A 14,238-nucleotide genomic window follows, 5' to 3' on the forward strand; every position below is an offset into this window, starting at 1 on the left:
ATTATAAATTGAAAATGTGTAAAGTGGTTGTCCCACTGGCTATCATAAGGTGAATGCACCAATTTGTAAGTCGCTCTGGATAAGAGCGTCTGCTAAATGACGTAAATGTAAATGTAAATTTAATTATGAACTTTCTAGACCCCTATGATTGGGGCCTGGCCCTTTACAAAAGCATTTTCAATTCTGGTTGCTTTAGGTTTGCTTTGCAACTGTTCTTACACTGTTCCCACATAGTTTATAGTGTAATTAAAACCAAACAGATTTATGTTAAATTATTTTCGTCACAGCTGATCTTGATGTCTTTGTAAGGCCCTCTTCTGGTTCTCTGTCATGGTGTTATCAGTGCTGTTATGTCTGCAGTTTGGTCATTGTCCTTCAACAGATTATAATGTCGATGAACATGGCGTCCGACATCAGTCCAGCAGGGGGGGGTAGGAGGGCAAAATACCACTACGGTGGGAGGAAGTAAACCCCTGCACCGCTTCATGAGAGGGGAGCCCAAGAGTATTGGGGTGAGACTGGAAAACAGAGAACTGATGTATATTCATTGCTGCCAAATACTCCAAGGAGTCATTGAAGACAAACAATGTGAAAATGTTATTTTGTGTAAAATGTTTGTATTTACCATTAATTTAGTGGTATCACTTTACATTACAGCACAAAATAAAGTGGTAATCGAATCAAATCAAATTGTATTTGTCACATTTGCCGAATACAACCTTACCGTGAAATGCTTACTTACAAGCTCTTAACCAACAATGCAGTTTTAAGGAAATAGAGTTAAGAAAATATGTGCTAAATAAATTAAAGTAAAAAATTTAAAATAAATAAAGTAACACAATAAAATAACTATAATGAGGCTATATACAGGGGGTACCGGTATCGAGTCAAAGTGCGGGGGTACAGGTTAGTTGAGGTAATTTGTACATGTAGGTAGGGGTAAAGTGACTATGCATAGATAATAAACAGCGAGTAGCAGCAAGGGGGTAGAAGGGGGGTTCAATGCAAATAGTCCGGGTGGCCATTTAATTAATTGTTCAGCAATCTTACGGCTATGGGGTAGAAGATGTTAAGGAGCCTTTTGGACCTAGACTTGGCGCTCTGGTACCGCTTGCCGTGCGGTAGCAGAGAGAACAGTCTATGACTTGGGTGACTGGAGTCTTTGACAATTTTTTGGGCCTTCCTCTGACACCGCCTAGTAATAACATGGTAATAGCAGGGTAACATATGTCACGACAGTAATCATAATAAAAACATTATTTTCCCAGATACCTCTTAATTGTTGTGTAAATATATGATTATTTCGGTGTCTTTGTTCTATGTCCCTGGTTGGTTAGATTGTAATGCTGTTCTTTGTTCTATGTCCCTGGTTGGTTAGATTGTAATGCTGTTCTTTGTTCTATGTCCCTGGTTGGTTAGATTGTAATGCTGTTCTTTGTTCTATGTCCCTGGTTGGTTAGATTGTAATGCTGTTCTTTGTTCTATGTCCCTGGTTGGTTAGATTGTAATGCTGTTCTTTGTTCTATGTCCCTGGTTGGTTAGATTGTAATGCTGTTCTTTGTTCTATGTCCCTGGTTGGTTAGATTGTAATGCTGTTCTTTGTTCTATGTCCCTGGTTGGTTAGATTGTAATGCTGTTCATGGGATCATCACTCTTCATCTTGGGGATTCCCATGAGGCTGGATACATTGACGTCCTCTGCGGACACTTTCACCGCTTTTTGGCTAGGAATCCTGGTACGCCTTTCTTCCGTGTGTCTATATAAATCTATGATATTGACAATCCAAATGTCATACCATAAATCTAACTTGCAGTAACACATACCTTTCAATCTTAAACCCCTATTTCTAAATCTTCCATTCAATGATATCTTTCAGACCTTCTCCCATGACAGTTTTGGTATGTTGTTGAACTTATAAACCCCCTCCCTCTGCTTTGTGACAGTTCATCATCCCTGGGTTGTTATATGTGCTCGCAGAGAATAATCCTTCAAAACAACTGGTGAGTCCCATGAATTCGAATTCCGTGAAAAGGCATTATAAAGGATTAATTATGGCACATTACTGTTCATAACTATATAGCAAACCATTTTCATTCTATAAAAAAAATAAGCTGAGTGTAGAAAACATTAGGAACACCTTCCTAATATTGAGTTGCACCCCATTTTTGCCCTCAGAACAGCCTAATTTTGTCAGGGCATGGACTCTACAAGGTGTCGAAAGCGTTCCACACGGATGCTGGCCCATGTTGACTCCAATGCTTCCCACAGTTGTGTCAAGTTGGCTGGATGTCCTTTAGGTGGTGGACCATTCTTGATACACACAGGAAATTGTTGAGCGTAAAAGAAACAGCAGCTTTGTAGTTCTTGACACGCTCAACCATACCCCGTTCAAAGGCACTTAAATATTTTGTCTTGCCCATTCACCCTCTGAATGGCACACATACACAATCCATGTCTCAATTGTCTCAAGGCTTAAAAATATTTCTTGAACCTATCTCCTCCCCTTCATCTACACTGACTGAAGTGGAATGAACAGGTGATATCAACAAGGGAGCATAGCATTCACCTGGATTCACCTGGTCACCTATGTCATGGAAAGAGCAGGTGTTCCTAATGTTTTGTACACTCAAGTGTAGAGTGAGAGTTCATGCGTGCATTCCACAGAAAGAGATCTCTCTTAAGTAACTTTACCAAAGAAAAGCATAAATGAATGTCCTCTCTACATGGCTTCTACAGTTCCTCCTCCCATTCTGTTTTTCTTATTAGTCTTATTAAAAACCACTGTGCAAAAGGTAAATAGTGACAATTTACAAGATGGTTCTTCTTTAGGACTGTTCCCAGACCCTGACAACAGTTCATCATAATTTGATTGTCTCTCTGTATTTCAATATGGAAATGTCAAGTTAATAAATGCCTTTTAAATTATATGTTCACCTTCCTCATGTTAAAGTGCCTTGAAAGAGGCTTTGTCACAAAGTGGTTGCAGTTCTTTCACCACTTTATTTGTTCTCACCCTGTAGGTGACAGCAAGCCTGGCCCTTAGTATCATCTCTATGTTGGGGGTCACAGTCGCTTTCTTTGAATTCCTTAAAGGCATCGTGGAAATGCGGCACGTATATGACTACTATGATCATTACCATTATGACAACAACATCACAGAATCTGCCAGAGTTGTAGTTTCTGTCCCCTGGCGTAAACAACATATGGTATGTTTTGTTGTTGTTGTTGTGATACTGGATCACTGTTATCTGGATAAATTATTATTATCGCTTAGGTATTTGGTTCGTAACAATCTCTTTTAAAAATGCATCCAGTAAATGGAATAAAGAAAGGATAAACATCTGCAGCTTTAAAACGCCCGTAACCTTTCTCATTCTGTTTAAATAAAGAGACCTTTCATTCTCTGCTCTCTCATCATCACAGTACCAGTTGATCAGCCTTGAGGCTGTATTCATGTACCAGAGCTTAGTAGGCATGGTGCTCCTAATTGTGATGACAACATTTGCCAGGGTTGCCCTGCGGTCCAGTATGACACAGGTAAAGTACTATGACATACTTTTAAAAAACGTAGCTTTATGTATTGTGACCTGGGGCTTGTAGACTGTGGTCAATATGCCAGTACAACAAATACATACCCTACATAATCAGACATAATCTTATCTGCAAATAATGTTATTACAGTGTATATTTATATACAGTACAGTGTAGATAATGTTTTTTTTTTGTCTATCTCATGCAGGAATGGTAGATAAACTCTGTCCTTTCTTCTTTATAGGCAATTGTGGTAATTCAAGATCTACCATCACCAGACTGAATAAAGAAAACAAGCCTTTTCTGACTGTCTCTGCCATGATGGATGGATAGAAAACTTGGACTTGCACATTGATATAAAATATATGTATTCACCAATATGTAGAAAATTTCTTTAAATCCACATATATGGAAATGTCTTTGTATACACTCATCTTTCTATACACTTGTACTTTGTAATAAATGTAACATACATTGCTCAACTAGGGCCTATTTAACAGTATAAGAAAATAGACTAAAGGCAAACACAGGTAGCAATATCTGTGTGTTTTCAAAACATACTCCCCTTTCAAAATAAAACAACATCCATGTAGTGCAATAGACAATTAACATCATTATAGAGGGGTTGGTTGTATAGCAACAACACCGAGGCATGAGCAGCTATGGGGCAAAACAGACGGGGTTGGCTTAGATTGTTGACAACATGTAAGCTATATTTACTCTCCAATGTTTATTGAAAACTTAAATACATTTGCACAATGAGCACTTGTTGTCTCTCAAATACATTGTTACAGTTGTTGGTTGGCTAGCTAGCGAAGTTTAGCCATATTAGCATTGACATGAAATCAGTCCAAACACCTCAAAGCAAAACATGGTCTCCATCACCTAGGACTTGACATAGATTAAATAGATTAATCAAATCTCACATTGTTGTCCATTTCTGCTCAATCTTGCATGCTTTCTCAATCAGCTGTAACTGTATATGCATTCGTAAATCAGGTCCTTTCTTGAGTTGGGCTCTGGGATGTAACAACCGTTGAGCATCTGATTTTATGGTTGATTGTGGAGGAAAGGGGTTGAGTGTGTTAGAGTATGTGAGTATGTGCGTGTGTGTTTATCCCACATCTGTTGCAAGGGGGTAAGGATGTTAGGGAGAATATAGGATGAACCACAATAATTGTTTGCTAAAATAATAATTGCTTGTCAAAAATGAAATGTAATACAATGGCAATCCGGGTTATATGTTAAAATCCTACGCATGAACTGCTGACATTATTACGCATATTAATTGATAATGATGGAAAATAAGATATGCAAGATATTTGAATAGATATATATATTTAAATAGTTATATATATTGGGGTGACAGCATTGGAAATGCTTTTGGCGGTTATCCTGCTTCTGTTTTGCGGGTGGCACTGTGTGCTGTTTTCTATGGATGGGTCCTGGCCTCTCGGGGCCCTAGGGATCCGGAGGGACGGGGGTGGGATGCCGATCAAATATACTTCTCCTATGAGCAAAGAAACTCAAAAGGGGTGATGATATTAATTAATAGTAATTTCGATCTGAATGTGCAAATTGTCGAAATAGATACACAAGGTAGATGGATTATTTTAAATATGTTATTGGACCATAAACAGATATAGCTCATTAACCTTTACGGACCAAATAATGATGATCCACACTTCTTTGACAATTTATATAATAAATGATCAACCCTGCAAGCAATTCAAGACAATATTATTATGGTGGGGGATTATAATACTGTTTTAAATACAGTGGGGAGAACAAGTATTTGATACACTGCCGATTTTGCAGGTTTTCCTACTTACAAAGCATGTAGAGGTCTGTAATTTTTATCATAGGTACACTTCAACTGTGAGAGACGGAATCTAAAACAAAAATCCAGAAAATCACATTGTATGATTTTTAAGTAATTAATTTGCATTTTATTGCATGACATAAGTATTTGATCACCTACCAACCAGTAAGAATTCCGGCTCTCACAGACCTGTTAGTTTTTCTCTAAGAAGCCCTCCTGTTCTCCACTCATTACCTGTAATAACTGCACCTGTTTGAACTCGTTACCTGTATAGAAGACACCTGTCCACACACTCAATCAAACAGACTCCAACCTCTCCACAATGGCCAAGACCAGAGAGCTGTGTAAGGACATCAGGGATAAAATTGTAGACCTTCACAAGGCTGGGATGGGCTACAGGACAATAGGCAAGCAGCTTGGTGAGAAGGCAACAACTGTTGGCGCAATTATTAGAAAATGGAAGAAGTTCAAGATGACGGTCAATCACCCTCGGTCTGGGTCTCCATGCAAGATCTCACCTCGTGGGGCATTAATGATCATGAAGAAGGTGAGGGATCAGCCCAGAACTACACGGCAGGACCTGGTCAATGACCTGAAGAGAGCTGGGACCACAGTCTCAAGGAAAACCATTAGTAACACACTACGCCGTCATGGATTAAAACCCTGCAGTGCACGCAAGGTCCCCCTGCTCAAGCCAGCGCATGTCCAGGCCCGTCTGAAGTTTGCCAATGACCATCTGGATGATCCAGAGGAGGAATGGGAGAAGGTCATGTGGTCTGATGAGACAAAAATAGAGCTTTTTGGTCTAAACTCCACTCGCCGTGTTTGGAGGAAGAAGAAGGATGTGTACAACCCAAGAACACCATCCCAACCGTGAAGCATGGAGGTGGAAACATCATTCTTTGGGGATGCTTTTCTGCAAAGGGGACAGGACGACTGCACCGTATTGAGGGGAGGATGGATGGGGCCATGTATCGCGAGATCTTGGCCAACAACCTCCTTCCCTCAGTAAGAGCATTGAAGATGGGTCGTGGCTGGGTCTTCCAGCATGACAACGACCCGAAACACACAGCCAGGGCAACTAAGGAGTGGCTCCGTAAGAAGCATCTCAAGGTCCTGGAGTGGTCTAACCAGTCTCCAGACCTGAACCGAATAGAAAATCTTTGGAGGGAGCTGAAAGTCCGCATTGCCCAGCGACAGCCCCGAAACCTGAAGGATCTGGAGAAGGTCTGTATGGAGGAGTGGGCCAAAATCCCTGCTGCAGTGTGTGCAAACCTGGTCAAGACCTACAGGAAACGTATGATCTCTGTAATTGCAAACAAAGGTTTCTGTACCAAATATTCAGTTCTGCTTTTCTGATGTATCAAATACTTATGTCATGCAATAAAATGCAAATTAATTACTTAAAAATCATACAATGTGATTTTCTGGATTTTTGTTTTAGATTCCGTCTCTCACAGTTGAAGTGTACCTATGATAAAAATTACAGACCTCTACATGCTTTGTAAGTAGGAAAAACAGTTGTTGCCTTCTCACCAAGCTGCTTGCCTATTGTCCTGTAGCCCATCCCAGCCTTGTGAAGGTCTACAATTTTATCCCTGATGTCCTTACACAGCTCTCTGGTCTTGGCCATTGTGGAGAGGTTGGAGTCTGTTTGATTGAGTGTGTGGACAGGTGTCTTCTATACAGGTAACGAGTTCAAACAGGTGCAGTTATTACAGGTAATGAGTGGAGAACAGGAGGGCTTCTTAGAGAAAAACTAACAGGTCTGTGAGAGCCGGAATTCTTACTGGTTGGTAGGTGATCAAATACTTATGTCATGCAATAAAATGCAAATTAATTACTTAAAAATCATACAATGTGATTTTCTGGATTTTTGTTTTAGATTCCGTCTCTCACAGTTGAAGTGTACCTATGATAAAAATTACAGACCTCTACATGCTTTGTAAGTAGGAAAACCTGCAAAATCGGCAGTGTATCAAATACTTGTTCTCCCCACTGTAGCTCAATGGACCGTAAAGGAAATCACACCACAAACAATCACCCTCATGCTCTTAAGGAAATCGTTAATGTCATGGATACATTAGAACTAGTAGATACAGAGAGGGAAAAAAGTATTTGATCCCCTGCTGATTTTGTATGTTTGCCCACTGACAAAGACATGATCAGTCTATAATTTTAATGGTAGGTTTATTTGAACAGTGAGAGACAGAATAACAACAAACAAATCCAGAAAAACGCATGTCAAAAATATTATAAATTGAGGGAAATAAGTATTTGACCCCCTCTCAATCAGAAAGATTTCTGGCTCCCAGGTGTCTTTTATACAGGTAACGAGCTGAGATTAAGAGCACACTCTTAAAGGGAGTGCTCCTAATCTCAGTTTGTTACCTGTATAAAAGATACCTGTCCACAGAAGCTATCAATCAATCAGATTCAAAACTCTCCACCATGGCCAAGACCAAAGAGCTCTCCAAGGATGTCAGGGACAAGATTGTAGACCTACACAAGGCTGGAATGGGCTACAAGACCATCGCCAAGCAGCTTGGTGAGAAGGTGACAACAGTTGGTATGATTATTGGCAAATGGAAGAAACACAAAAGAACTGTCAATCTCCCTCGGCCTTGGGCTCCATGCAAGATCTCACCTCGTGGAGTTGCAATGATCATGAGAACGGTGAGGAATCAGCCCAGAACTACACGGGAGGATCTTGTCAATGATCTCAAGGCAGCTGGGACCATAGTCACCAAGAAAACAATTGGTAACACACTACGCCATGAAGGACTGAAATCCTGCAGCGCCCGCAAGGTCCCCCAGCTCAAGAAAGCACATATACATGCCGGTCTGAAGTTTGCCAATGAACATCTGAATGATTGAGAGGAGAACTGGGTGAAAGTGTTGTGGTCAGATGAGACCAAAATCGAGCTCTTTGGCATCAACTCAACTCGCCGTGTTTGGAGGAGGAGGAATGCTGCCTATGACCCCAAGAACACCATCCCCACCGTCAAACATGGAGGTGGGAAACATTATGCTTTGGGGGTGTTTTTCTGCTAAGGGGACAGGACAACTTCACCGCATCAAAGGGACGATGGACGGGGCCATGTACCGTCAAATCTTGGGTGAGAACCTCCTTCCCTCAGCCAGGGCATTGAAAATGGGTCGTGGATGGGTATTCCAGCATGACAATGACCCAAAACACACGGCCAAGGCAACAAAGGAGTGGCTCAAGAAGAAGCACATTAAGGTCCTGGAGTGGCCTAGCCAGTCTCCAGACATTAATCCCATAGAAAATCTGTGGAGGGAGCTGAAGGTTCGAGTTGCCAAACGTCAGCCTCGAAACCTTAATGACTTGGAGAAGATCTGTAAAGAGGAGTGGGACAAAATCCCTCCTGAGATGTGTGCAAACCTGGTGGCCAACTACAAGAAACGTCTGACCTCTGTGATTGCCAACAAGGGTTTTGCCACCAAGTACTAAGTCATGTTTTGCAGAGGGGTCAAATACTTATTTCCCTCATTAAAATGCAAATCAATGTATAACATTTTTGACATGCGTTTTTCTGGATTTTGTTGTTGTTATTCTGTCTCTCACTGTTCAAATAAACCTACCATTAAAATTATAGACTTATCATTTCTTTGTCAGTGGGATAACGTACAAAATCAGCAGGGGATCAAATACTTTTTTCCCTCACTGTATATGGAGGCTTAAATATCCTGATCTAGTGAGATATACATGGCAGAGACTCAATCAAGCTAGTCGTCTTGACTTCTTTCTTATGTCATTCTCGTTGGCACCAAAAGTTTTAAAAGTGTTGATAGGGGACAGAATGCGGTCGGACCGTCATATAATTGGAATATACATTACTCTTACTGAATTTCCACGTGTGCGAGGATATTGGAAATTTAATCAAAGCCTATTGGATGATAATTTATTTTTAACTAGGACAAAGGAATTTATAACCGTTTCTTTCCGAAAATAACATAGGTACAGCAAATCCCCTTATTGTATGGGACACCTTTAAATGTGCCTTTAGAGGACATGCAATTCAGTACTCATCTCGAAAACAAAAGCAATTTAAGTCAAAAGAGTTTATACTAACAAAGGAAATAGAAGGTCTAACAGAACAGATAGATGGCAATAAAAACTGTAACATAGAGGCTCAGAATAAATTAGAGGAAAAACAAAAAGAAATGGAGAAACTTATTCAAGAAAGATCAAGTGTAATATATTATAAAAATAAAGCAAACTGGATGGAATATGGGGGAAAATGCACCATTTTTTTTTTTTTATCTTCAACATAGGAATGCTACCAAAAATAATGTAATGAAACTGGTTACAATTGACGGAGTCACCCATGATTCACCTAATTATATTTTGAAGGAGGAAACAAAGTACTTTAAGCATATGTTTTCGTTTCAGTCGCCGCCATCTCCTCTTACTGAAGGTAATTTTAGAGATTTTTTTGTCTGACATTATTCATTCTAATCAGACAGGTTTTTTACATGGAAGATACATTGGAGATAATATAAGGCAAGTACTGGAAATAATAGAACACTATGGAAAATCTGGGAAACCAGGCCTGGTATTCATAGCAGACTTCGAAAAGGCATTTGATAAAGTATGACTGGGGTTTATATATAAATGCCTGGAGCATTTCCATTTTGGAGAATCTCTTATAAAATGGGTCAAAATCATGTATAGTAACCCTAGGTGTAAAATAGTAAATAATGGCTATTTCTCAGAAAGTTTTAAACTGTCAAGAGGAGTGAAACAAGGTTGTCCACTATCGGCATATCTATTTATTATGGCCATCGAGATGTTAGCTATTCAAATCAGATCCAACAATAATATCAAGGGATTAGAAATCCAGGGCTTAAAAACAAAGATGTCATTGTACGCTGATGATTCATGTTTTCTTTTAAATCCACAACTAGAATCCCTCCACAGCCTAATAGAGGATCTAGATACATTTTCTAACCTCTCTGGATTACAACCAAATTATGACAAATGCACTATATTACGTATTGGATCACTAAAAAATACAAGTTTTACATTACCATGTAGTTTACCAATAAAATGGTCTGATGGTGATGTGGATATACTCGGAATACATATCCCAAAGGAAATAAATGATCTCACTCCAATACATTTTAATAGAAAGTTAGCAAAAATAGATAAGATCTTGCTACCATGGAAAGGTAAATACCTGTCAATTTGTGGAAAAATCACCCTGATTAACTCTTTAGTATTATCCCAGTTTACCTATTTGCTTATGGTCTTGCCTACGCCTAGCGAACAGTTATTTAAATTATTTGAGAAAAAAATATTCAATTTTATTTGGAACGGCAAGCCAGACAAAATTAAACAGGCCTATTTATATAATGAATATGAATTCGGGGGACAGAAATGATTAAATATTAAAGCATTAGACCTATCACTAAAACTTTTTTTTTGACAAAATGTTTAAAAATGGTATAATCTTCGTAAATGATATCATCGGTAGGACTGGTGGAGTTATGTCGCACATGCAGCTAACAAAAACATATGGAAATGTCTGCTCTACCCAAAATTACAACCAAATAATTGCAGCCTTACCGCAAAAATGGAAGAGGAAAGTGGAAGGGGGAGAAAGTAAGGAACTTGTCTGTCGGCCTTGCATTAAAGAACATAATTGGTTAAAGAAAACTGTGATAAATAAAAAAGTATACCAGTTTCATTTAAGGACCAAAGGATTGACAGCCATCCCATTTGATTGCAAAATAGTTGGGAAGAGATTTTGACATACCGATCCCATGGCATAGTGTTTATGAACTGATACCCAAAACGACACCGGATTCAAAACTTTGAATCTTTCAATTTGAATTATTATATACAATTCTTGCTACCAATAGAATGTTATTTATATGGGAGATACAATCTTCCCAGCTCTGCAGATTTTGCTGCGAAGAGATAGAATCATTAGATCATTTATTTTGGTACTGTCCATTTGTAGCTTGTTTTTGGACACAGGTCCAGGAATGGCTAAATGATTGCAATATTTACCTGGAGCTAACCTTGCAGATAGCATTACTGGGTGATCTGAAAAGTCATAGTCGATCGATCAATAATATAATAATACTTATAGATAAAATGTTTATTTTCAATTTACAATCTGTAGAAACAATGAGAATAGAAAGGTTCAGAACTTTTGTAAAACATCACAGTACAGTTGAAATATATATGGCAAATAGAAATCCTATATGGATGGTGTTAAGAGATAGATGGGTGGTGTTGAATGGAGTTGAAGGATGGGACTAATAACAACTAACAACAACTAATAACAAGATAACTAATAATGTAATACATAGGTTGTAGGTTGGGAGCTTTTGTGAAAGAGCACAGTTAGAAAGATATGGCATATAGAAGCAAACTGGATGGACATTATGAAAATGATCGGAGAGGTTGAGAGTAGAAGAAGTTCAGGAGAAAAAACAAACAAAATATAATTATTGTAAAATTGACTGTGTCCATAAAATGTATATAGTAAGTATAAGCTGGAAGTAGAGGCCTAAGCATTGTTGTTCACTAGTTTACTCCAATTAGGGAAAGGGTGGTGGGGTTGGAAAGTAATAAAGGGGAAAAAAAAATTTTTAAAGGATATGTATGTGTATGTATGTATGTAGTAAGTGTATGTATGTATGTATGTATATGTATGTATGTATGTATGTATATGTGTATGTGTGTGTATGTGTGTATGTATGTATGTAGTAAGTGTATGTATGTATGTATGTATGTATGTATGTATGTATGTATGTATGTATGTATGTATGTATGTGTATGTATATTTGTGTATGTGTATATATATATATATATATATATATATATATATATATATATATATATATTGTGACGTCACGAGAGGCTACACAGCTTTCAGCGGGATTGCTCAAGTAGTGCAAGGAGACCAGGTTCAACCAAAACAAGGATTTTATTAAAGGTCTTGGGAAACTAACGAAAGTATAACACAATTCTGTTCTCTGGTGGCTCTTAAGGGTTAACAGTTCAGGGATGTCTCTTCCACATCCAAAATCATAACTCTCCCTCGCTCAAATAACTTTTCCCCAGTCTTACTGTATTCCACGTTGCAGCTAGTGGCCAACCCAGCAAAACGTCCTTCCAAATGTCCCACACGTATTTCCACAGGTGCATATATCCAAAGGTGAGTATTTCCCAAAGGTAAGTATCTCCAAATCCTTATATTCCTCATGGAAGTGGACGTGCAGCACTCTTGTCCTCCCGAGAGCCCAGCTTGGAGACTGTGTCCCTTCCCTTCCCACAAACCTTCAGCTCCTCAGCTCCTGATTGGTTTCAGCTGCGTGGGAAGATTGGCCATAGAGGGTTGGAGTTCCCGACCATACCAGCAGATGGAGCCATAGCTGTCTGGGTTTGCAGCCATCTCAGGGGGATGTAACGTCCCTCCAGGACACAGCCTCTCGTGACATCACACATCCCCCTCCTCGGGACCGACGTCCTCGTCGGGTAAAGGCAGCGAAGAAGGCATCACGCCGGGAGAGGGCGTCCGCATTGCCGTGGTGCTTGCCAGCCCTGTGGACAACAGAAAAGTTAAACGGTTGCAAGCTCAAAAACCATCTGGTTACTCTACTGTTTGATTCCTTGTTCTTGGCCATCCACTGCAGAGGGGCGTGATCAGATACCACCATGAAACGTCGGCCCAGGAGATAGAACCGAAGGGACTCCAGGGCCCAGACTACAGCCAGACATTCTTTCTCCACCGTTGAATAGTTCTTCTCTCTTGGAAGTAACTTTCTGCTTAGGTAGAGAATGGGATGTTCTTCACCGTCATGTGCCTGGGTGAGGACAGCACCCAGACCCACCTCCGAAGCATCCGCTTGGACAATGAATTCCTTCTTGAAGTCTGGTGCCACCAGGATCGGACTGGAGCAGAGTGCTCGCTTCAGGTTGAGGAAAGCCGCCTCCGCCGCAGGGTTCCACTTCACCATTCGTGAGTGGCGTTTGGTCGTCAGCTCCGTCAACGGTGCAGCTATGGTAGCAAAATCTGCAATAAAGCGTCTATAGTAGCCAGCGAGGCCCAAAAATGACCTTACTTGCTTCTTGTTGATGGGCTGCGGCCAGTCCTGTATGGCCCGCAGTTTGGCTTCCTGTGGTTTGACCAACCCCCGCCCAATGGTGTACCCCAGGTAGTTTGTCTCACTGAAGGCCACCTTGCACTTCTTCGGGTTTGCCGTGAGCCCTGCTTCCCTGAGCGAATCCAGCACCGCTTGTACCCGGGGTAGGTGGCTGGCCCAATCCTGACTTTGTATAACAACATCATCCAAATAAGCCGCTGCGTGCCTCTTGTGGGGCGCAAGGACTCGATCCATCAGGCGTTGGAACGTGGCAGGTGCCCCGTGGAGACCAAACGGAAGTCGGGTATACTGGTAGAGCCCCTCCGGGGTGGCAAAGGCTGTCTTCTCCTTAGACGCCGGGGTCAAGGGCACCTGCCAGTAGCCTTTTGTGAGATCAAGAGTGGTTAGGAAACGAGCATGCCCCAAGGAGTCTATTAAATCATCGACACGAGGCATTGGGTATGCATCAAATTCAGACACTTCATTCAACTTTCGATAGTCATTACAAAATCGTACTGAACCGTCTGGCTTGGGAACTAGTACGATGGGACTTGCCCAGGCACTGTGGGACTCTTCGATTACTCCCAACTCCCGCATCTTCCTTACCTCCTTCTGTATAACCACTTTACGAGCCTCTGGCACGCGGTGCGGGCGCTGGTTTACCGTTCGGCCAGGCATGGTGCGGATCTCATGTTGGACCACCTCTGTGTGACCGGGAAGGGAGGAGAAGACATCCTGGTTCTGCTCCACGAGTTCCAGGG

At 40.6% G+C, this 14,238-nt stretch overlaps 1 non-coding gene across 1 annotated transcript; it reads left to right on the top strand.

The window, feature by feature from the left end:
- Positions 1–75: 75 nt before the first annotated feature.
- LOC121547690 lies at positions 76–3,964 on the top strand. The gene is made up of 6 exons (XR_006657680.1): positions 76–512; positions 1,625–1,735; positions 1,944–2,000; positions 3,021–3,206; positions 3,424–3,537; positions 3,776–3,964. It is a non-coding gene; the product is annotated as an uncharacterized LOC121547690 (transcript).
- The last annotated feature ends 10,274 nt before the right edge of the window (positions 3,965–14,238 follow it).

This window comes from Coregonus clupeaformis, chromosome 31 (assembly GCF_020615455.1).
Source record: "Coregonus clupeaformis isolate EN_2021a chromosome 31, ASM2061545v1, whole genome shotgun sequence".
NCBI lineage: Eukaryota > Metazoa > Chordata > Actinopteri > Salmoniformes > Salmonidae > Coregonus > Coregonus clupeaformis.